This window comes from Camelus bactrianus, chromosome 11 (assembly GCF_048773025.1).
Source record: "Camelus bactrianus isolate YW-2024 breed Bactrian camel chromosome 11, ASM4877302v1, whole genome shotgun sequence".
NCBI lineage: Eukaryota > Metazoa > Chordata > Mammalia > Artiodactyla > Camelidae > Camelus > Camelus bactrianus.
In genome coordinates, this window is record NC_133549.1 from 84,309,876 (window position 1) to 84,334,197 (window position 24,322).

The following is a 24,322-nucleotide window of genomic DNA, read 5'->3' on the forward strand; positions in this document are numbered from 1 at the left end:
GTGAGATGTGATGTGGGAGAGCCCTGGGATCATGTGGGTCCTGGCTGAGGGGCTCTGTGGGAAGGCCTTCAGGAGTAAACGGCCTGGCAGGTGAGGAAGGTGCCTATGTATGATGACCTCCTGTCAGGAAAGCTCCAGGAGTGGCCCCATTTCAAATATATTCCCGAACCTGTCCTATCTTCCCTCCCAACTGTATTCACTCAGCAATACGTGTACATCTTCTTGGCCAAGTGCTGGGCTGGAGATCTGTAATATGCTCAAAACCAGGCATAGACTCTGCTCCCAGGTGGCTGAGCGTTCGTTATACTACAATCCAGGGAAAGCCGTTGTAGGTAGAGGAGCAGGTAATTGAAATCAAAACCTGTCCCTCTCCCACAGTTCTTATCATCACTGTTCTTTCTTCTGACACTTTAGGATACACAGGATTGTAGCAAAGCGCCCCAGGCGAAAGCAGACTCAGTGCTCTGGGGATAGAAGTCGATGCGGACCCACCTTGGCTGTGCTGAGCAGGAGAACTTCCCCGGTGAGTGACTCTCACCGAGACCTACTGCCCTGCTTCAATTGTCTCCTAGGGATTCAGGGACAACCCCACTGTCCTGTGAGCAGACCTCTTTCTACCCAAATCTACATCACACACACACAAGGCAACATGAATTAAAATATCTCTACTACATTGCACTGATTGTCAAAGTCTTTTATTTAAATAGATATTTACAAACGCAGACGGTTGGAGGGAGAGAGGAAGGGACAGAGGTGGACACAGATGGGTGCTGGACACAGACTAACACATGTCTGTGTATCCCAAGGGACAACTTCCACTCAGTGGCCAACTTCTTTTTGTGAATTACAGTGTATTGAGATTAGACCTGAAATGAGATTGAAGGAAAAAACCAAAGCTCTATAGCTTAAAGAAATCCTCACTTTCTAAAACATGTTCTGAGGAGGGCTAAATTGGGAAGGACCACGTTGGAATGGAACAGTGTTTCTCAGAAGCAGTGACACCCCTCCCTCTGGTGGCCATATGGGAATGGCACGTGAGCTGCTGGCTCCATGGATGTCGGACAAACAGGCAACATTCACACAAACACAACATCAGTCTCACTGCTGGAAAAAAACAAATCCTCTAAGATCAAAATTCGGGGTTGCCTTCTATGTCCTTGTCTTGATCATGACATGACCGGCCACTTACCAAGGGCGGGGTCTCAGGGAGTGTTGATGGAGGCCCTGAGCTGGGCCCTGGGTCCACAGCAGACAAGGGAGAGGAGGCCGCTGCCTCACAGGACCTGCAGGGAGAGATTGGGAACATGCTGGGTTCACTTGTCCACATCCCCACCCGGTGTGCCTGGTACAGAGAAGTGAGTGTATCCAAACAAAGACATGTAGGGCACTTTGATGTTTCTATTAACAATAAAACACAAACACAACAGGCCGCAAGGAATATGTTATCACCTCTAAGAGTAATCCGGAATTGTAAATCACAGACACCTCAAGAACAGTGGGCGTCCCGGGCCTGAAGGCGACGGGAGGCAGCAGAGCCTGACTGATACTTACAGCGCGTCCCTCTGCTCTGGCTCTGGTGCTGTTGCAGGCAGGAGAGCTGGAGCTGGCTCTCCATCCAGAGGGGCTTCCCCAGCGGGTTCTGGAGCTGGTGCTGTAGCTCCAAGAAGGGAAACTCTCATCAATAGGACTGCTTTCCCACGTGTCTCCCAAAGCCAGGGGAGCCCTCACTGCTACTCAGTCAACTCTCACTCCCTGACTCCACCCCCAGGGAGTCTTCCCAGACTCTGCTCTGTGGGGTCCAGTGCCTTCCCCTCCCCACCCACCAGATCCCCCACCCTGCATCCTGCTCACCATCACTGTCTGCCTCTGGGAGCTCCAGTTGCTCCAGCTGTGCCAGGAGGAGGTGGGCCTGCTGCTCCAGGTCGGAGCCAGGCATGCTGAGCTCTACGTAAGCGACAATGGTCTTAAGGCATGGGAATTCTGGAGGCTGGTGGAAATCGTCTGGGTACTGGAACAGCCAGGTGCCCAGGATGGAGGACATGGCCCTGGGGGTAGTCAGGGGGACACCAGGGTCAGAGGCTTGGCCTTTCCTACCATGCTGGGCTCCCAGGGTAGCCCTGCGGGGTCCTGGGCCTTTTTGCCTTTGGCTCCTGCCCATCCAGAGGCCGGCTCTGCTCCATGTCCCATCTCAGCTGGCAGTGTGGGCAGAGGCGGGCTTGGACACAGAGGAGGGGCTGCTACCAGCCTTCTGAAGGGACAGCCCTGGCTCAATGGCGTGACCACCTGTCCACCGCTTCAGGGACAACTGTCACACTGCTATGTCCCTCTCCCTGCCCCTCCCCACTGGATGGCACATCTGTGAGGACAGGCAGGCTGTGCGCTCTGGGCACTGCCCTCTAAGGGACACGGGAGCTGCTCTATCAGTGCCTGAGCCAGGAGGGAACAGACAGGCTGTGTCGGCCATCCAGGCTGCCCACGGGCCTCCTAACTCCACAGACTTTAGCTCCTGCACCTGCTGGCTGCAGAATCCTCCAGGGACCCTGCCTGGGTCTCCTTCTGCCCCTGCCACTCAGCATCATCAGGATGGGCTCAGCTGTCCCCTGAGGCTCACTGGGTCCCCTGAGCACCAGCTGAGTCCCCACCATTGAGGCTCCACTAGATGGTGGGCAGGATGCTCTCCACCCCTTGCGTTCTGTGTCTCCCATAGGGCGTGTGGGCAGGGGTGGGATGTGTAGGGGATGGTTGTGGGTTTTCTTCAGGGTTGACTCTGTCTTCTGACCTCCCAGCTGCCCCTCACAGCACCACAGTCCCATCCACAGCTCTCTGGGTCTCGTCTCCTCTTTGCCAGGGGAAGCCCTAGGACTTTTGCTCTCAAACCAGACTCACTGGATATGTGGGATCCTGGATTCCACCCACCTTGGACCAACCAGAGAGCCCAGAGCTTCACACACTATTTGGGGAAGGAGTCCTTCCCGCTTCAATCCAAAAGACTCACTGTTTCAGCTGGTGCAGGGGTCCCCCGTCCTCCTCAGTAAAAGGGAGGATGCATCCGTATCTAGAGGAGAGCAGGAAGGCATCACATGGACTGTCCCGAGCACACGAGCTGGATGTGCTGTCTAGTGTGACAGTGTGACACCCGAGAGAATGGAAGCCCTGGAGGGCAGGGCTGATGTCTGCTCGATGCATTAAATGATGGTTGTTCCTAGAAAAGCCCCTGTCCCTGGGGGCCCTTCCTATACATTGGGGGAATGAGTGAGTGAGCCCACCCGGCCCCACAGCGCACATCTGAGTGGGCCTGGGACCCCACTTGTCCCTCCCAGGGATCCCTGCTCTCACTCTCCCAGGACAGGGACAGCTAATGGCGTCACAGATCCCCTTTGAAATGGGAAAACAGTTCCACCCAAGGCCAAAGTCCCAGTGACACAGGAGGCAGACGCTAGCTCTTGGGCAGGAGGACAATGACAAATTCGCACAACCACAGCCCCGCCAGCTGCTCTTGCCGTGAGCCAGGTCCCCAGAGAGCACCTTCCGTGAAGGTCTCCCTCTGATCCTACCCTCCTAGGGCCTGATCCTCTCTTGACCCCAGTGTGCAGGGGGGAAACTGAGGCTTAGGGAGGTAGAGGAACAATGCCTCATGGCACTGCTGGTAGGTGGCCAGGTCCCCAATGTCCCATGAAGACAGAGTGCTCACCTCCGGAACAGATGGTCCAGCACCTGCTGGGCGGTGGCAAAAGTTCGATAATTGCCCAGAAATGTGTTCACATAGGAGGGGTGGCCACCCAGGACGGCAGGCACCAGCTTTGCCACCAGCTTCTCCAGCCTGTGTCGCTGGAGGCTCCAAGCCCCGTAGGCTTCATCCCTGCTCCCTGATGGTCCAGCTCCCCCCTGGGGTGGAAAGAGGAGAGATGTGAATCAGAGGCAGCACCGGGGACCCCCAGGCACTTGGGGCTGGAGATTAGACCGAATCCTCAAGCCTCAAGCTCTTGTGACTGAGGTGGAACAGGGGAGCCCTGAGCAGATCCAAGGTTCTCGGCATCACCAGTACAAGGGGCGAAGGGCGATGATGAAATGCATCAGTGCCTCAGATCCCTGCGTCAGCACCGCAGTGCCGGCCCCTCCCTGCATGCACCACTTCATCCCCGTGACTGCTGTCACACATCCCATTCTAGGGATGAGAACACAGCGGCTGAGCCTGGGGTGGGTGGGCTCAGGATCTTCAGTTTAATGTGGACACGTGGGGATGCAGAAGAAACAGGACAGCGTGTAGAAAAATGCAGAAACACCCTTGACTGTACATATACTGAAGTTCTGTCCAAGTCTCTTTCTGAGATTCGGACTCATACGTGGGCACTAACTTTGCATCTGGCTAAGGCAGGGCCTGGGATGTGACGGCAGATGGGGGAGATGGGGCATCAGATCCCTTTGCCAGCAGCTCTCTTAAGAGGCAGCCCAGGGGAGAAGCGGGGCAGCAGTGGGGCCCGGGGCTTCCTGGGTGTGGAGTCTCCTCGCTCGCACTCACCCTCAGCGCGTCCTGGGCTCTGCTGCTGTCGTGGGGCACCTGCGCCTCCTGCAGGGAGGTGGCGCGGGGTTCTCCATGGACCAGGTCCTGTCCCGTCCCGTGTGTTGAGTCCTGTAAATACAGTGCCCACAGGCCAGGCAGCAGCCTCAGAACCCTGTCTGGTTGTCCGACCCATAAGAAATCTCCAGTGCTGACACACATCCACCACTGTCTGCACAGACCTCCTTCAGGGGCAGAAAAGCTGACAAAGTGGGAGCCTTGTATTCCCATTGACACAGAGAAGATGCCCCTCAGGAGTCCTCTTTCCCCCTTCTCAGCCCTGTCCTTGGGTGCGGCCATGACAGGACCACCAGGTTACCAAGTGTTCAACAAGCCATTCCTGCCCAGAGGGGACACCTCCTCTCAAGTCCCCCTTCAGCGACATGGAGATGAGGGAAAGCGGGCCTGCCCAGGGAGGGCCCCCAATGGAGGCCGGTCCCACACTGGCCTTCTCCAGGCCACCCTGCGTTACCTTAGGTGACCTGCGCAAAATAGGCCACAGGCGTCTGGGTGGAGGGTTCCACAGACGCCTACAGCCACCGAAGAACCTCGCAGTCCAGGGTTTCCTGGCGGAGAAGCCCCGGGAGACCGGGAAACAAGAGGAGAACATCCTGTGTCTTCAACTGTCTCCAGCCAAGTGCGCTGGCTCTGGAGCCGTCACTAGAATGTGGGTGCCTGGTAACCAGGTTCCATTTCGGTTGGGGTCTGTGAAGGATGTGATGTCACTTCCTGGGGTCCACTTCCTGGAAGCCCCTCCTCAGACAACACCTCCACACACTGCCCTATGGGCCGCTTGCCTGCTCACGCCCTTCTCCACGCGAACCCGCATCTTGCACAGTTATAGCAGCCCCGCCGTCTCTAGAGCTGCCGGGGAGGGTCTGCATGCAGCTTTGAGGAGACGCCCTGGCTTCCAGACTCCACCCCTCATACTTACCTGTTCTCCATCCTGGGGAAGTCCTGGTGTGTGTCCAGGCCCGTGTGTCTCCCCAGCTGCACAGTGGGAATGATTCTAGCAAGTACTTCTAGGGACGTCCTGAGGTGCAAGTGGAATAAGGCCTAAAAAATTGGAGAGTGATGTCACCTGGAGGTGTTGCCTGCGACCCAAGTTATCTTCCTCTGACTTCCTCCTCCATGGCTGTTCCTCTTAGGATGTGACGCGATAATTCTTATTCAATGTCATTGTACACGGGTGTCTATGTGTGTGTCTTTGTTGGTATGTGTGTGTGTGTGTGTGTGTGTGTTTGTGTGCCTAAACCAGTGCTCACACACTCTGTGTCGCCAGTAGGAAACTGTCCCCGCACAGGAGAAATGGGCAATAGCATCCTGAGGTCTGAGGGTTTCAGTTCTCTAAAGCAAATGGAATGAGAAATTCTGAGGCCCTTGCTGGAAGTTTAGAGCTCGTGAGTCAAGGCCATGCAGGTAGCAGGGCTGGAACTGGGATTATAGACAGCCTGTGTCCACTGTGCACACTCAGTAGCACAGTCCTGGGAGCAGGAAAACTGTCCACTTCTCTGATTACACAGTCTGGCACGCTGAACTTCTCCAGCTGGATATGCAGAGACCCAGGGACAGATGGGCAGATGGAGGCTGACATCACTAGAGTGACGTGACCATCTCGTTGGCTGCTTCCTTGCCTTCATGGAGCTTCCGTCCACGTAGGAGGAAGGCCAGCGGGTAAACTGAATGACAAGGAAGGATGTAATCAGGAAGTAATAACTGCTCTGATGGAATACACTGGGGACGTGAGAGAGAGCAAGGCCACGGGCAGCATGGCACGGAGCAAATGACAGTAGGGACCTCATGACCTGGGGGCCCGAGATCCTCAACTCGGCATCAGAGATAGCAAGGTGAGGCCGAGAGAGGGTGCCCACCCACAGGGAGCTGGCCTCTACCTCTAGCTCCGTGTGGCGCTCTGGCCTAGCTGCTTACCAGGGTCACTGCCTCCTGTTCGTGGGCACAGATGCGGCTGGACTCCATTTCCCGGCCTCCCTGGCAGTCGGGCGTGCTCAGCTGTTGAGGTCTAACGGTGGCATGTGAACTTCAGCACAGCCCATAAAGATCTCCCACACGTTCCCCTTCACGTCCTCCTTCACGTCCTTGAGACCTGAGAAGCCATATGTCGAAGATGATCGATTCAGCGGATAAAAAGAACCTGGATCCCCGAACTCTGGCTAGGAGAAGAGCTACCCACCAAGGAAGATAAACCCATCTTGGACGTTACGCAAGGGAAGAAAAGCCCGGGATTGTATTAAGCCACTGAGATATTGGGGGTTACACGTTCAGGCAGCTCACACGCCACTGAATCGCTGAAGCCACTGTGTCATTGCCACGGCTGCTCATTTGGCCCTTTCTCAGCCTTATCGTATTACCACTTACCTTTTTACTTTCAGGTCACTTTTCCTTCCTATAGGTCCCACTCCCTCAACTGGGATGGCAACAGGGCAGTCAGAGGTTTGCCCTTGTAAGGTGAGTGCTTTCTCTGTTCTCTGCTCCTTAAAGCGGATTCTGCCTTCACTGCTGTAGCATGTCAATGGATGCTCTTAGGGCCCTTGAAGCCATTTGTACTTTTAGGTGGAGGAATGCTTATTGCTCTGTCTTTCAGTTTGCTTAGACGACATGCTTTCTACACTACCACGAATACAGTCCTTATCTCAGTCCTTCCCCAAATTGTGATCATGTCTGAACTAGCGGGGCCCGGGTGAGTATGACAGAACCGCTCATACGCTGCTGTAGCTGCTCATTTCCATGTCCGACTGTACGCTTTTTCAGGACAGGGAGTATTTCCTGGGCACCAGGCACAGTATCAGGCACATAGGAGGCGTTCAACGAATGCTCGCTGAAGGAACGAATAGGGTCACTCCACGTCGTCAAACACACCAGGATGCTATGGAAATAACCCGCAGCTTTTTCTCCCCCCTGCACTTTTTGGTATTTTATTTAAAAAGGTTGATTTATATAGACAGGTATTTGGGCAATTAATGAATCTTTCTTTATAATTTTGTCAATTTCCCATGTAGAGCACAATTTTTCAGGGATACATGAACATACCCATGTTCATTGGAACAATGTCTTTGGCTGTGAGCTACCACAAGATCTTGTATGTATTTCCCTGTGCTATACAGTATAATCTTGTTCATCTATTCTGCATCTGCCTGTCAGTGTGTGCACATTTCGAACTCCCGGTCTGTCCCGTCCCACGCCCCTCCCGCTTGGCAACCACAAGTTTGTTTTCTATTTGTATGAGTCTGTTTCTGTTTTGTATTTATGTTCTTTTCTGTTCCTTTTTTTCCCTTCAAAATCATCTTTAAAGCAACAGCCTAGGGAAGCCTGCTTCCAAGATGTCGAAGGCGTGGCCCGGGCTTCCCGCACAGAGCTTGGGGCAGGGGGCAGGGGCGGTATGGGCTGTGCGGGGAGGGCCAGAACAGGAGGGGAGAAATCTGCGGAGCAGGGGCAGGGGAAGGGCTGGGCCAGGAGCGGAGAGCCCGGTTGGGGCGGTCTCGGCTGTGCGGGGTGAGCTGGGGCGGGGGGCGGCGTCTGCTGCGCGGGGAGAGCCTGGGCAGTGGGCAGCCTCAGCCGGGCGGGGAGATCTGGGGCGGGGAGGACCGAGGCGGGGAGAGCCTGGGCGGGGGTCGTTCTCGGCCTCGCCGGAAAGCCGGGGCTTGTGGGGCGGGGCGATCTCGGCTGTGGCGAGACAGCCTGGGAGGGGGGCGCCCTTGGCCGCTCGGGGAGATCTGGTGCGGGGGTCGTTCTCGGCCGCGCCGGGAAAGCCGGGGCATGGGGCGGGGGGCGATCTCGGCTGTGGCTGGACAGTCTGGTCCGGAGGCGGCCTCTGCCGTGCGGGAGAGCCGTGGCGCGGGGAGAGCCGGGGCGGGGTTCGGTCTCCGCTGCGCAGATCGTGGCGGCTGGGGCCTGCGGGCGGGCTGCTGTGGACAGCGCTGAGCCGCCTGCCGAGACTGTTGAGAGGCGCGCGACTCCCGGAGGCTTGGCCTGAGGTGGCTGCTGGGGGCTCGGTGCCTGCCTGGAGGCCGCAGGGAGAAGGCGGGCCTGGGGCTGGGGCTGGGGCTGGCGGCCCTCCAGCTCCGACAAGGGACCTGTGCCCGCGCACTACCAGCTAGTCTTCACCTGCGATGTCTGTGGGACTGGGTACTCCAAGCATATCTCCAAGCTTGCCTATCACCAGGGTGTGGTCATTGTGACCTGTCCTGGCTGCCAGACCCACCACACCACCCCGGACAACCTGGGTTGGTTCTCGGACCTGGATGGGAAGAGGAATATTGAAGAAATCCTGGCAGTCAGAAGGGAGAAGGTATGCCAAGTGGCTGGCAAGGGGGTCCAGGAGCTTGTTTTAGAGGCTGCGGGGTCCCCCAAATCCACCAGTGCTGTGGCAGGGGCTGAGGACCAGGATCCCACCCACCCTGGCAAGAAGGAGACCAGCTGACTCACCTTCTGCCTTCAAGAACTATACTCTGGCCCTGGGCTGCTCTGGACGTGCCAATTTTTTTTTTTTTTTTTTTTTTTTTTTATCAGTAGCTATCGTTTGCAGATGTGGGGCCTGGGGCTCTCCTGCTCTCCCTGGTTCTGGAGTCAGAAGGACTCCCGAGAACCCTCTGTGGGCTGCAGCTGGGGCCTTCTGCAGCTACAGGCCATGTCCCAGTGGGAAGGGGCTGGACTTGGAGTCTGCGCCCCTCCTGGCTGTGGCTGTGTGGCCTTGGGCAGGTCACTTTGCCCCTGTGGGCCTCTGTCTTCCTGTCTCCAGATGAAAATACTCAGAGCGCCACCTTGTCAGGAGGACAGGCAGAAAGACAAGACTCAGAACAGACATGGGGTGGCTCAGTCCTGCCCCAAATGTCAAGGTCCCCGTCTTGCTGGTTCTCAGGGATTCCAGGAAAGGATGGCCAGTTAGCCAGTGTACTTCCCGGGTGCAGGATCAGCACCCCCACACCCATCTGCAGATCTTGTCCCTCTGGCCAGACACAAGGAGGCCCCACAGATCCTTCTGTGGCACCTGCTGTCCCCTGGACAGCACTGGTGAACAAGTGCCAACTTCAGCCCTGACTTTTGGCCACTGGCCAAGCGGTCAGGAAAGCAGGCCACTCGCTGTCACCACTGACAGGCCAGGCAGCCGTGGTGACAAGGGGAGTGGGTGTGAGGGGTGCTTTCTGATGGGCGGTGGGCCGCGTGCCCCGCGTTTGTCTCCCAGCCTTGTCTGACTGTCTTCTCAGGATGTTCCTGTGTTTATGAGAGCGTGTTTATTTCCAGAAGCCTTCTGGGCAGTGTGAGCTTCAGCATTAATCACCCAGCCACCATCTCACAGGATCCCAGCAGGATGCGCGCTCCCAGTTGCCGACCCCCTCGCCCCCGGGCCTCAGCATGGTTCTCGAGGCACTGGCAGTCTGTGCTCTGACTCGGTTACCCCCGTCCTTCCCCTTGGCGAACAAGCCTGGATTATTCCAGCCCAGAGCCCCCTGTTCCATTTGTGAAGTCCAACCTGGAGGCTGAGCCAGCAGCCCCACCACTGCCTGTTCTCCTGTGCCACAGAAGCCCCAGGCGACCCACAGGCCTTGAAATGCCTGATCTGCAGGGCTGGGTAGAGGCATGGCTGCTTTGCTGACCCTAGACGGTTAGGACCTGAATTCGGGGAGGTCCTGGCGGCTGGCTGGACTCTGAGAGTGCAGGGCTGGACCTTGGAGGGCCACTGGGACCAATCCCGCCCTCCACGCATGCGGAAACAGAGGCCTGTGGTTTGGACATGTATGCTAGCCGTTTTTTATTGTCTGTTTTCTGACACTTTGACATCTGGGTCCCACTGACCCTGGAGGGGCTGCCCCTCCCAGGGCTAGTCAGTTCCTAGAGACAGTGGAAGATGCCAGTGAGCACACCCAGGGCGGGGACAGACAAGTAGGGGCAGCCCCTCCACCCAGAGATGCTGATTCCTCCCACCTGCTAGTCCTGCCTCCCTGTTGCTCGCCAGGGAAACCACAGGAGAGGCTCTTGCCCACTTTTTCCCCTCCCCTGCCTCCTGACCCGCGAGGGCCCTGCTGATGCTCCTCCAAGGGCAGTGCCCCATCTGCACGGATGCTTCTCAGCCCAGCCAGGGCCCAGTGGTCCAAGTGAGCCCACTTTGTGCGAGGCCAGGCTGCCACTGACTTCAAGACTTCAGAAAGACATCTCAGATGCGAAGGGACCCATCACAGGAATGTCCATATGTTTTTCCTTCTAAGCCATGACTCAGGAGTAAAAGCAAAATAACATTGTGTTCAGATCCAAGAGACTCAGAGAGTTTGCCGCTGTCAGGCTGTCACTGAGAGTGAGGACGGTTGGATTGAAGGAAGAAATGAACGAATCCCAGAAGGAACGAGTGGAGAGTGAGACACGAGGTGGGGAAATGGGTGAGTGCAGGTCTGTCTGACAGTCATGACTGTGTAAATCAAGCATCGGGGGTTAGTAAGAACGATTATCATGAGTAATGAGAAGGCAAAAACCTCTGTGGTTCGGTGTTGTGTCCTGGCCATCACCGGCCACCCTACCAGGGCTCAGGAAGCCTGAGCTGAGGTAGAAAGGGCAGAAAAATACCTATATACTAGTCACTCATATCCATCTGTGTAAGAAGAATTGTGCACCATGAACAAGTGGGAAAGATTCCTGGAATGCAGGGTGGCTTCACCCTAGAAAAATGCATGAGTATGTACTCCATTCCATTAACAGTGTGAGGAGAAAAAACAGGATCATCCCAATGAATGCCGAGAAGGAAATGGATGAATTCACCACCATCTTCTGAATTTCATGGAAACATGAGAAATTTAAAGGGTCATATACACACAATGTTTTTTTTTCAATAACTCTAGCCCAACTGGATAATAACAATTTTTAGAAGTATCACAGCATTATATACTGCGTTATAGCACAATATCACTTCAAACTGTTCCTCATGCTGTGCGTCAGGTCTTTTAGAGCCTCATCAGAGAAATGGCTCCATTTAGTAGGGATGCTCATTGCAAGAAAAACATGCTTCCTTTATGCCATCGAATTTAACATAGATTGTTCAAGGAAACCCCCCCATTATGACAGTCATGCAGAGCGGTATTTCTCCACGTGGTGACTGATTCCTAAATTCAGTCCCATAGTGAAACTACAGGTCTGTAGGATCTAATATTCTGACTTTGGATCCCTGAGGGAGTCAGAGGTGTCCCCTGAGTCCTAGAGTGGAGAGCCACACAGCAGGAGAGTCAAGGGGGCCAAAATGAGAACGGAAGTGAGAGCAGATGGTGAGATGTGATGTGGGAGAGCCCTGGGATCATGTGGGTCCTGGCTGAGGGGCTCTGTGGGAAGGCCTTCAGGAGTAAACGGCCTGGCAGGTGAGGAAGGTGCCTATGTATGATGACCTCCTGTCAGGAAAGCTCCAGGAGTGGCCCCATTTCAAATATATTCCCGAACCTGTCCTATCTTCCCTCCCAACTGTATTCACTCAGCAATACGTGTACATCTTCTTGGCCAAGTGCTGGGCTGGAGATCTGTAATATGCTCAAAACCAGGCATAGACTCTGCTCCCAGGTGGCTGAGCGTTCGTTATACTACAATCCAGGGAAAGCCGTTGTAGGTAGAGGAGCAGGTAATTGAAATCAAAACCTGTCCCTCTCCCACAGTTCTTATCATCACTGTTCTTTCTTCTGACACTTTAGGATACACAGGATTGTAGCAAAGCGCCCCAGGCGAAAGCAGACTCAGTGCTCTGGGGATAGAAGTCGATGCGGACCCACCTTGGCTGTGCTGAGCAGGAGAACTTCCCCGGTGAGTGACTCTCACCGAGACCTACTGCCCTGCTTCAATTGTCTCCTAGGGATTCAGGGACAACCCCACTGTCCTGTGAGCAGACCTCTTTCTACCCAAATCTACATCACACACACACAAGGCAACATGAATTAAAATATCTCTACTACATTGCACTGATTGTCAAAGTCTTTTATTTAAATAGATATTTACAAACGCAGACGGTTGGAGGGAGAGAGGAAGGGACAGAGGTGGACACAGATGGGTGCTGGACACAGACTAACACATGTCTGTGTATCCCAAGGGACAACTTCCACTCAGTGGCCAACTTCTTTTTGTGAATTACAGTGTATTGAGATTAGACCTGAAATGAGATTGAAGGAAAAAACCAAAGCTCTATAGCTTAAAGAAATCCTCACTTTCTAAAACATGTTCTGAGGAGGGCTAAATTGGGAAGGACCACGTTGGAATGGAACAGTGTTTCTCAGAAGCAGTGACACCCCTCCCTCTGGTGGCCATATGGGAATGGCACGTGAGCTGCTGGCTCCATGGATGTCGGACAAACAGGCAACATTCACACAAACACAACATCAGTCTCGCTGCTGGAAAAAAACAAATCCTCTAAGATCAAAATTCGGGGTTGCCTTCTATGTCCTTGTCTTGATCATGACATGACCGGCCACTTACCAAGGGCGGGGTCTCAGGGAGTGTTGATGGAGGCCCTGAGCTGGGCCCTGGGTCCACAGCAGACAAGGGAGAGGAGGCCGCTGCCTCACAGGACCTGCAGGGAGAGATTGGGAACATGCTGGGTTCACTTGTCCACATCCCCACCCGGTGTGCCTGGTACAGAGAAGTGAGTGTATCCAAACAAAGACATGTAGGGCACTTTGATGTTTCTATTAACAATAAAACACAAACACAACAGGCCGCAAGGAATATGTTATCACCTCTAAGAGTAATCCGGAATTGTAAATCACAGACACCTCAAGAACAGTGGGCGTCCCGGGCCTGAAGGCGACGGGAGGCAGCAGAGCCTGACTGATACTTACAGCGCGTCCCTCTGCTCTGGCTCTGGTGCTGTTGCAGGCAGGAGAGCTGGAGCTGGCTCTCCATCCAGAGGGGCTTCCCCAGCGGGTTCTGGAGCTGGTGCTGTAGCTCCAAGAAGGGAAACTCTCATCAATAGGACTGCTTTCCCACGTGTCTCCCAAAGCCAGGGGAGCCCTCACTGCTACTCAGTCAACTCTCACTCCCTGACTCCACCCCCAGGGAGTCTTCCCAGACTCTGCTCTGTGGGGTCCAGTGCCTTCCCCTCCCCACCCACCAGATCCCCCACCCTGCATCCTGCTCACCATCACTGTCTGCCTCTGGGAGCTCCAGTTGCTCCAGCTGTGCCAGGAGGAGGTGGGCCTGCTGCTCCAGGTCGGAGCCAGGCATGCTGAGCTCTACGTAAGCGACAATGGTCTTAAGGCATGGGAATTCTGGAGGCTGGTGGAAATCGTCTGGGTACTGGAACAGCCAGGTGCCCAGGATGGAGGACATGGCCCTGGGGGTAGTCAGGGGGACACCAGGGTCAGAGGCTTGGCCTTTCCTACCATGCTGGGCTCCCAGGGTAGCCCTGCGGGGTCCTGGGCCTTTTTGCCTTTGGCTCCTGCCCATCCAGAGGCCGGCTCTGCTCCATGTCCCATCTCAGCTGGCAGTGTGGGCAGAGGCGGGCTTGGACACAGAGGAGGGGCTGCTACCAGCCTTCTGAAGGGACAGCCCTGGCTCAATGGCGTGACCACCTGTCCACCGCTTCAGGGACAACTGTCACACTGCTATGTCCCTCTCCCTGCCCCTCCCCACTGGATGGCACATCTGTGAGGACAGGCAGGCTGTGCGCTCTGGGCACTGCCCTCTAAGGGACACGGGAGCTGCTCTATCAGTGCCTGAGCCAGGAGGGAACAGACAGGCTGTGTCGGCCATCCAGGCTGCCCACGGGCCTCCTAACTCCACAGACTTTAGCTCCTGCACCTGCTGGCTGCAGAATCCTCCAGGGACCCTGCCTGGGTCTCCTTCTGCCCCTGCCACTCAGCATCATCAGGATGGGCTCAGCTGTCCCCTGAGGCTCACTGGGTCCCCTGAGCACCAGCTGAGTCCCCACCATTGAGGCTCCACTAGATGGTGGGCAGGATGCTCTCCACCCCTTGCGTTCTGTGTCTCCCATAGGGCGTGTGGGCAGGGGTGGGATGTGTAGGGGATGGTTGTGGGTTTTCTTCAGGGTTGACTCTGTCTTCTGACCTCCCAGCTGCCCCTCACAGCACCACAGTCCCATCCACAGCTCTCTGGGTCTCGTCTCCTCTTTGCCAGGGGAAGCCCTAGGACTTTTGCTCTCAAACCAGACTCACTGGATATGTGGGATCCTGGATTCCACCCACCTTGGACCAACCAGAGAGCCCAGAGCTTCACACACTATTTGGGGAAGGAGTCCTTCCCGCTTCAATCCAAAAGACTCACTGTTTCAGCTGGTGCAGGGGTCCCCCGTCCTCCTCAGTAAAAGGGAGGATGCATCCGTATCTAGAGGAGAGCAGGAAGGCATCACATGGACTGTCCCGAGCACACGAGCTGGATGTGCTGTCTAGTGTGACAGTGTGACACCCGAGAGAATGGAAGCCCTGGAGGGCAGGGCTGATGTCTGCTCGATGCATTAAATGATGGTTGTTCCTAGAAAAGCCCCTGTCCCTGGGGGCCCTTCCTATACATTGGGGGAATGAGTGAGTGAGCCCACCCGGCCCCACAGCGCACATCTGAGTGGGCCTGGGACCCCACTTGTCCCTCCCAGGGATCCCTGCTCTCACTCTCCCAGGACAGGGACAGCTAATGGCGTCACAGATCCCCTTTGAAATGGGAAAACAGTTCCACCCAAGGCCAAAGTCCCAGTGACACAGGAGGCAGACGCTAGCTCTTGGGCAGGAGGACAATGACAAATTCGCACAACCACAGCCCCGCCAGCTGCTCTTGCCGTGAGCCAGGTCCCCAGAGAGCACCTTCCGTGAAGGTCTCCCTCTGATCCTACCCTCCTAGGGCCTGATCCTCTCTTGACCCCAGTGTGCAGGGGGGAAACTGAGGCTTAGGGAGGTAGAGGAACAATGCCTCATGGCACTGCTGGTAGGTGGCCAGGTCCCCAATGTCCCATGAAGACAGAGTGCTCACCTCCGGAACAGATGGTCCAGCACCTGCTGGGCGGTGGCAAAAGTTCGATAATTGCCCAGAAATGTGTTCACATAGGAGGGGTGGCCACCCAGGACGGCAGGCACCAGCTTTGCCACCAGCTTCTCCAGCCTGTGTCGCTGGAGGCTCCAAGCCCCGTAGGCTTCATCCCTGCTCCCTGATGGTCCAGCTCCCCCCTGGGGTGGAAAGAGGAGAGATGTGAATCAGAGGCAGCACCGGGGACCCCCAGGCACTTGGGGCTGGAGATTAGACCGAATCCTCAAGCCTCAAGCTCTTGTGACTGAGGTGGAACAGGGGAGCCCTGAGCAGATCCAAGGTTCTCGGCATCACCAGTACAAGGGGCGAAGGGCGATGATGAAATGCATCAGTGCCTCAGATCCCTGCGTCAGCACCGCAGTGCCGGCCCCTCCCTGCATGCACCACTTCATCCCCGTGACTGCTGTCACACATCCCATTCTAGGGATGAGAACACAGCGGCTGAGCCTGGGGTGGGTGGGCTCAGGATCTTCAGTTTAATGTGGACACGTGGGGATGCAGAAGAAACAGGACAGCGTGTAGAAAAATGCAGAAACACCCTTGACTGTACATATACTGAAGTTCTGTCCAAGTCTCTTTCTGAGATTCGGACTCATACGTGGGCACTAACTTTGCATCTGGCTAAGGCAGGGCCTGGGATGTGACGGCAGATGGGGGAGATGGGGCATCAGATCCCTTTGCCAGCAGCTCTCTTAAGAGGCAGCCCAGGGGAGAAGCGGGGCAGCAGTGGGGCCCGGGGCTTCCTGGGTGTGGAGTCTCCTCGCTCGCACTCACCCTCAGCGCGTCCTGGGCTCTGCTGCTGTCGTGGGGCACCTGCGCCTCCTGCAGGGAGGTGGCGCGGGGTTCTCCATGGACCAGGTCCTGTCCCGTCCCGTGTGTTGAGTCCTGTAAATACAGTGCCCACAGGCCAGGCAGCAGCCTCAGAACCCTGTCTGGTTGTCCGACCCATAAGAAATCTCCAGTGCTGACACACATCCACCACTGTCTGCACAGACCTCCTTCAGGGGCAGAAAAGCTGACAAAGTGGGAGCCTTGTATTCCCATTGACACAGAGAAGATGCCCCTCAGGAGTCCTCTTTCCCCCTTCTCAGCCCTGTCCTTGGGTGCGGCCATGACAGGACCACCAGGTTACCAAGTGTTCAACAAGCCATTCCTGCCCAGAGGGGACACCTCCTCTCAAGTCCCCCTTCAGCGACATGGAGATGAGGGAAAGCGGGCCTGCCCAGGGAGGGCCCCCAATGGAGGCCGGTCCCACACTGGCCTTCTCCAGGCCACCCTGCGTTACCTTAGGTGACCTGCGCAAAATAGGCCACAGGCGTCTGGGTGGAGGGTTCCACAGACGCCTACAGCCACCGAAGAACCTCGCAGTCCAGGGTTTCCTGGCGGAGAAGCCCCGGGAGACCGGGAAACAAGAGGAGAACATCCTGTGTCTTCAACTGTCTCCAGCCAAGTGCGCTGGCTCTGGAGCCGTCACTAGAATGTGGGTGCCTGGTAACCAGGTTCCATTTCGGTTGGGGTCTGTGAAGGATGTGATGTCACTTCCTGGGGTCCACTTCCTGGAAGCCCCTCCTCAGACAACACCTCCACACACTGCCCTATGGGCCGCTTGCCTGCTCACGCCCTTCTCCACGCGAACCCGCATCTTGCACAGTTATAGCAGCCCCGCCGTCTCTAGAGCTGCCGGGGAGGGTCTGCATGCAGCTTTGAGGAGACGCCCTGGCTTCCAGACTCCACCCCTCATACTTACCTGTTCTCCATCCTGGGGAAGTCCTGGTGTGTGTCCAGGCCCGTGTGTCTCCCCAGCTGCACAGTGGGAATGATTCTAGCAAGTACTTCTAGGGACGTCCTGAGGTGCAAGTGGAATAAGGCCTAAAAAATTGGAGAGTGATGTCACCTGGAGGTGTTGCCTGCGACCCAAGTTATCTTCCTCTGACTTCCTCCTCCATGGCTGTTCCTCTTAGGATGTGACGCGATAATTCTTATTCAATGTCATTGTACACGGGTGTCTATGTGTGTGTCTTTGTTGGTATGTGTGTGTGTGTGTGTGTGTGTGTTTGTGTGCCTAAACCAGTGCTCACACACTCTGTGTCGCCAGTAGGAAACTGTCCCCGCACAGGAGAAATGGGCAATAGCATCCTGAGGTCTGAGGGTTTCAGTTCTCTAAAGCAAATGGAATGAGAAATTCTGAGGCCCTTGCTGGAAGTTTAGAGCTCGTGAGTCAAGGCCATGCAGGTAGCAGGGCTGGAACTGGGATTATAGACAGCCTGTGTCCACTGTGCACACTCAGTAGCACAGTCCTGGGAGCAGGAAAACTGTCCACTTCTCTGATTACACAGTCTGGCACGCTGAACTTCTCCAGCTGGATATGCAGAGACCCAGGGACAGATGGGCAGATGGAGGCTGACATCACTAGAGTGACGTGACCATCTCGTTGGCTGCTTCCTTGCCTTCATGGAGCTTCCGTCCACGTAGGAGGAAGGCCAGCGGGTAAACTGAATGACAAGGAAGGATGTAATCAGGAAGTAATAACTGCTCTGATGGAATACACTGGGGACGTGAGAGAGAGCAAGGCCACGGGCAGCATGGCACGGAGCAAATGACAGTAGGGACCTCATGACCTGGGGGCCCGAGATCCTCAACTCGGCATCAGAGATAGCAAGGTGAGGCCGAGAGAGGGTGCCCACCCACAGGGAGCTGGCCTCTACCTCTAGCTCCGTGTGGCGCTCTGGCCTAGCTGCTTACCAGGGTCACTGCCTCCTGTTCGTGGGCACAGATGCGGCTGGACTCCATTTCCCGGCCTCCCTGGCAGTCGGGCGCGCTCAGCTGTTGAGGTCTAACGGTGGCATGTGAACTTCAGCACAGCCCATAAAGATCTCCCACACGTTCCCCTTCACGTCCTCCTTCACGTCCTTGAGACCTGAGAAGCCATATGTCGAAGATGATCGATTCAGCGGATAAAAAGAACCTGGATCCCCGAACTCTGGCTAGGAGAAGAGCTACCCACCAAGGAAGATAAACCCATCTTGGACGTTACGCAAGGGAAGAAAAGCCCGGGATTGTATTAAGCCACTGAGATATTGGGGGTTACACGTTCAGGCAGCTCACACGCCACTGAATCGCTGAAGCCACTGTGTCATTGCCACGGCTGCTCATTTGGCCCTTTCTCAGCCTTATCGTATTACCACTTACCTTTTTACTTTCAGGTCACTTTTCCTTCCTATAGGTCCCACTCCCTCAACTGGGATGGCAACAGGGCAGTCAGAGGTTTGCCCTTGTAAGGTGAGTGCTTTCTCTGTTCTCTGCTCCTTAAAGCGGATTCTGCCTTCACTGCTGTATCTTAGGGCCCTTGAAGCCATTTGTACTTTTAGGTGGAGGAATGCTTATTGCTCTGTCTTTCAGTTTGCTTAGACGACATGCTTTCTACACTACCACGAATACAGTCCTTATCTCAGTCCTTCCCCAAATTGTGATCATGTCTGAACTAGCGGGGCCCGGGTGAGTATGACAGAACCGCTCATACGCTGCTGTAGCTGCTCATTTCCATGTCCGACTGTACGCTTTTTCAGGACAGGGAGTAGTATCCTGGGCACCAGGCACAGTGTCAGCAGCACATAGGAGGCGTTCAACGAATGCTCGCTGAAGGAACGAATAGGGTCACTCCACGTCGTCAAACACACCAGGATGCTATGGAAATAACCCGCAGCTTTTTCTCCCCCCTGCACTTTTTGGTATTTTATTTAAAAAGGTTGATTTATATAGACAGGTATTTGGGCAATTAATGAATCTTTCTTTATAATTTTGTCAATTTCCCATGTAGAGCACAATTTTTCAGGGATACATGAACATACCCATGTTCATTGGAACAATGTCTTTGGCTGTGAGCTACCACAAGATCTTGTATGTATTTCCCTGTGCTATACAGTATAATCTTGTTCATCTATTCTGCATCTGCCTGTCAGTGTGTGCACATTTCGAACTCCCGGTCTGTCCCGTCCCACGCCCCTCCCCGCTTGGCAACCACAAGTTTGTTTTCTATTTGTATGAGTCTGTTTCTGTTTTGTATTTATGTTCTTTTCTGTTCCTTTTTTTCCCTTCAAAATCATCTTTAAAGCAACAGCCCTAGGGAAGCCTGCTTCCAAGATGTCGAAGGCGTGGCCCGGGCTTCCCGCACAGAGCTTGGGGCAGGGGGCAGGGGCGGTATGGGCTGTGCGGGGAGGGGCCAGAACAGGAGGGGAGAAAATCTGCGGAGCAGGGGCAGGGGAAGGGCTGGGCCAGGAGCGGAGAGCCCGGTTGGGGCGGTCTCGGCTGTGCGGGGTGAGCTGGGGCGGGGGGGCGGCGTCTGCTGCGCGGGGAGAGCCTGGGCAGTGGGCAGCCTCAGCCGGGCGGGGAGATCTGGGGCGGGGGAGGACCGAGGCGGGGAGAGCCTGGGCGGGGGTCGTTCTCGGCCTCAGCCGGAAAGCCGGGGCTTGTGGGGCGGGGCGATCTCGGCTGTGGCGAGACAGCCTGGGAGGGGGGCGCCCTTGGCCGCTCGGGGAGATCTGGTGCGGGGGTCGTTCTCGGCCGCGCCGGGAGAAGCCGGGGCATGGGGCGGGGGGCGAATCTCGGCTGTGGCTGGACAGTCTGGTCCGGAGGCGGCCTCTGCCGTGCGGGAGAGCCGTGGCGCGGGGAGAGCCGGGGCGGGGTTCGGTCTCCGCTGCGCAGATCGTGGCGGCTGGGGCCTGCGGGCGGGCTGCTGTGGACAGCGCTGAGCCGCCTGCCGAGACTGTTGAGAGGCGCGCGACTCCCGGAGGCTTGGCCTGAGGTGGCTGCTGGGGGCTCGGTGCCTGCCTGGAGGCCGCAGGGAGAAGGCGGGCCTGGGGCTGGGGCTGGGGCTGGCGGCCCTCCAGCTCCGACAAGGGACCTGTGCCCGCGCACTACCAGCTAGTCTTCACCTGCGATGTCTGTGGGACTGGGTACTCCAAGCATATCTCCAAGCTTGCCTATCACCAGGGTGTGGTCATTGTGACCTGTCCTGGCTGCCAGACCCACCACACCACCCCGGACAACCTGGGTTGGTTCTCGGACCTGGATGGGAAGAGGAATATTGAAGAAATCCTGGCAGTCAGAAGGGAGAAGGTATGCCAAGTGGCTGGCAAGGGGGTCCAGGAGCTTGTTTTAGAGGCTGCGGGGTCCCCCAAATCCACCAGTGCTGTGGCAGGGGCTGAGGACCAGGATCCCACCCACCCTGGCAAGAAGGAGACCAGCTGACTCACCTTCTGCCTTCAAGAACTATACTCTGGCCCTGGGCTGCTCTGGACGTGCCAATTTTTTTTTTTTTTTTTTTTTTTTTTTTTTTATCAGTAGCTATCGTTTGCAGATGTGGGGCCTGGGGCTCTCCTGCTCTCCCTGGTTCTGGAGTCAGAAGGACTCCCGAGAACCCTCTGTGGGCTGCAGCTGGGGCCTTCTGCAGCTACAGGCCATGTCCCAGTGGGAAGGGGCTGGACTTGGAGTCTGCGCCCCTCCTGGCTGTGGCTGTGTGGCCTTGGGCAGGTCACTTTGCCCCTGTGGGCCTCTGTCTTCCTGTCTCCAGATGAAAATACTCAGAGCGCCACCTTGTCAGGAGGACAGGCAGAAAGACAAGACTCAGAACAGACATGGGGTGGCTCAGTCCTGCCCCAAATGTCAAGGTCCCCGTCTTGCTGGTTCTCAGGGATTCCAGGAAAGGATGGCCAGTTAGCCAGTGTACTTCCCGGGTGCAGGATCAGCACCCCCACACCCATCTGCAGATCTTGTCCCTCTGGCCAGACACAAGGAGGCCCCACAGATCCTTCTGTGGCACCTGCTGTCCCCTGGACAGCACTGGTGAACAAGTGCCAACTTCAGCCCTGACTTTTGGCCACTGGCCAAGCGGTCAGGAAAGCAGGCCACTCGCTGTCACCACTGACAGGCCAGGCAGCCGTGGTGACAAGGGGAGTGGGTGTGAGGGGTGCTTTCTGATGGGCGGTGGGCCGCGTGCCCCGCGTTTGTCTCCCAGCCTTGTCTGACTGTCTTCTCAGGATGTTCCTGTGTTTATGAGAGCGTGTTTATTTCCAGAAGCCTTCTGGGCAGTGTGAGCTTCAGCATTAATCACCCAGCCACCATCTCACAGGATCCCAGCAGGATGCGCGCTCCCAGTTGCCGACCCCCTCGCCCCCGGGCCTCAGCATGGTTCTCGAGGCACTGGCAGTCTGTGCTCTGACTCGGTTACCCCCGTCCTTCCCCTTGGCGAACAAGCCTGGATTATTCCAGCCCAGAGCCCCCTGTTCCATTTGTGAAGTCCAACCTGGAGGCTGAGCCAGCAGCCCCACCACTGCCTGTTCTCCTGTGCCACAGAAGCCCCAGGCGACCCACAGGCCTTGAAATGCCTGATCTGCAGGGCTGGGTAGAGGCATGGCTGCTTTGCTGACCCTAGACGGTTAGGACCTGAATTCGGGGAGGTCCTGGCGGCTGGCTGGACTCTGAGAGTGCAGGGCTGGACCTTGGAGGGCCACTGGGACCAATCCCGCCCTCCACGCATGCGGAAACAGAGGCCTGTGGTTTGGACATGTATGCTAGCCGTTTTTTATTGTCTGTTTTCTGACACTTTGACATCTGGGTCCCACTGACCCTGGAGGGGCTGCCCCTCCCAGGGCTAGTCAGTTCCTAGAGACAGTGGAAGATGCCAGTGAGCACACCCAGGGCGGGGACAGACAAGTAGGGGCAGCCCCTCCACCCAGAGATGCTGATTCCTCCCACCTGCTAGTCCTGCCTCCCTGTTGCTCGCCAGGGAAACCACAGGAGAGGCTCTTGCCCACTTTTTCCCCTCCCCTGCCTCCTGACCCGCGAGGGCCCTGCTGATGCTCCTCCAAGGGCAGTGCCCCATCTGCACGGATGCTTCTCAGCCCAGCCAGGGCCCAGTGGTCCAAGTGAGCCCACTTTGTGCGAGGCCAGGCTGCCACTGACTTCAAGACTTCAGAAAGACATCTCAGATGCGAAGGGACCCATCACAGGAATGTCCATATGTTTTTCCTTCTAAGCCATGACTCAGGAGTAAAAGCAAAATAACATTGTGTTCAGATCCAAGAGACTCAGAGAGTTTGCCGCTGTCAGGCTGTCACTGAGAGTGAGGACGGTTGGATTGAAGGAAGAAATGAACGAATCCCAGAAGGAACGAGTGGAGAGTGAGACACGAGGTGGGGAAATGGGTGAGTGCAGGTCTGTCTGACAGTCATGACTGTGTAAATCAAGCATCGGGGGTTAGTAAGAACGATTATCATGAGTAATGAGAAGGCAAAAACCTCTGTGGTTCGGTGTTGTGTCCTGGCCATCACCGGCCACCCTACCAGGGCTCAGGAAGCCTGAGCTGAGGTAGAAAGGGCAGAAAAATACCTATATACTAGTCACTCATATCCATCTGTGTAAGAAGAATTGTGCACCATGAACAAGTGGGAAAGATTCCTGGAATGCAGGGTGGCTTCACCCTAGAAAAATGCATGAGTATGTACTCCATTCCATTAACAGTGTGAGGAGAAAAAACAGGATCATCCCAATGAATGCCGAGAAGGAAATGGATGAATTCACCACCATCTTCTGAATTTCATGGAAACATGAGAAATTTAAAGGGTCATATACACACAATGTTTTTTTTTCAATAACTCTAGCCCAACTGGATAATAACAATTTTTAGAAGTATCACAGCATTATATACTGCGTTATAGCACAATATCACTTCAAACTGTTCCTCATGCTGTGCGTCAGGTCTTTTAGAGCCTCATCAGAGAAATGGCTCCATTTAGTAGGGATGCTCATTGCAAGAAAAACATGCTTCCTTTATGCCATCGAATTTAACATAGATTGTTCAAGGAAACCCCCCCATTATGACAGTCATGCAGAGCGGTATTTCTCCACGTGGTGACTGATTCCTAAATTCAGTCCCATAGTGAAACTACAGGTCTGTAGGATCTAATATTCTGACTTTGGATCCCTGAGGGAGTCAGAGGTGTCCCCTGAGTCCTAGAGTGGAGAGCCACACAGCAGGAGAGTCAAGGGGGCCAAAATGAGAACGGAAGTGAGAGCAGATGGTGAGATGTGATGTGGGAGAGCCCTGGGATCATGTGGGTCCTGGCTGAGGGGCTCTGTGGGAAGGCCTTCAGGAGTAAACGGCCTGGCAGGTGAGGAAGGTGCCTATGTATGATGACCTCCTGTCAGGAAAGCTCCAGGAGTGGCCCCATTTCAAATATATTCCCGAACCTGTCCTATCTTCCCTCCCAACTGTATTCACTCAGCAATACGTGTACATCTTCTTGGCCAAGTGCTGGGCTGGAGATCTGTAATATGCTCAAAACCAGGCATAGACTCTGCTCCCAGGTGGCTGAGCGTTCGTTATACTACAATCCAGGGAAAGCCGTTGTAGGTAGAGGAGCAGGTAATTGAAATCAAAACCTGTCCCTCTCCCACAGTTCTTATCATCACTGTTCTTTCTTCTGACACTTTAGGATACACAGGATTGTAGCAAAGCGCCCCAGGCGAAAGCAGACTCAGTGCTCTGGGGATAGAAGTCGATGCGGACCCACCTTGGCTGTGCTGAGCAGGAGAACTTCCCCGGTGAGTGACTCTCACCGAGACCTACTGCCCTGCTTCAATTGTCTCCTAGGGATTCAGGGACAACCCCACTGTCCTGTGAGCAGACCTCTTTCTACCCAAATCTACATCACACACACACAAGGCAACATGAATTAAAATATCTCTACTACATTG

General features: G+C 55.6%; 4 long non-coding RNA genes across 4 annotated transcripts; 2 read left to right on the forward strand and 2 right to left on the reverse strand.

Annotated features, from left to right (window-relative positions):
• Positions 1–679: 679 nt before the first annotated feature.
• LOC141579184 (uncharacterized) lies at positions 680–4,718 on the reverse strand. The gene is made up of 2 exons (XR_012510356.1): positions 3,692–4,718; positions 680–3,055 (listed from the first exon to the last, which is right to left on the reverse strand). It is a non-coding gene; the product is annotated as an uncharacterized LOC141579184 (long non-coding RNA).
• Positions 4,719–6,575: 1,857 nt separating this feature from the next.
• On the forward strand, positions 6,576–12,499 carry LOC141579199 (uncharacterized). Its single transcript, XR_012510371.1, has 2 exons — positions 6,576–8,864; positions 9,781–12,499. It is a non-coding gene; the product is annotated as an uncharacterized LOC141579199 (long non-coding RNA).
• Positions 12,500–12,502: 3 nt separating this feature from the next.
• LOC141579187 (uncharacterized) lies at positions 12,503–16,541 on the reverse strand. Its single transcript, XR_012510359.1, has 3 exons — positions 15,515–16,541; positions 13,013–14,878; positions 12,503–12,689 (listed from the first exon to the last, which is right to left on the reverse strand). It is a non-coding gene; the product is annotated as an uncharacterized LOC141579187 (long non-coding RNA).
• A 3,633-nt stretch (positions 16,542–20,174) lies between these two features.
• Positions 20,175–24,322, forward strand: LOC141579197 (uncharacterized). Its single transcript, XR_012510369.1, has 2 exons — positions 20,175–20,683; positions 21,604–24,322. It is a non-coding gene; the product is annotated as an uncharacterized LOC141579197 (long non-coding RNA).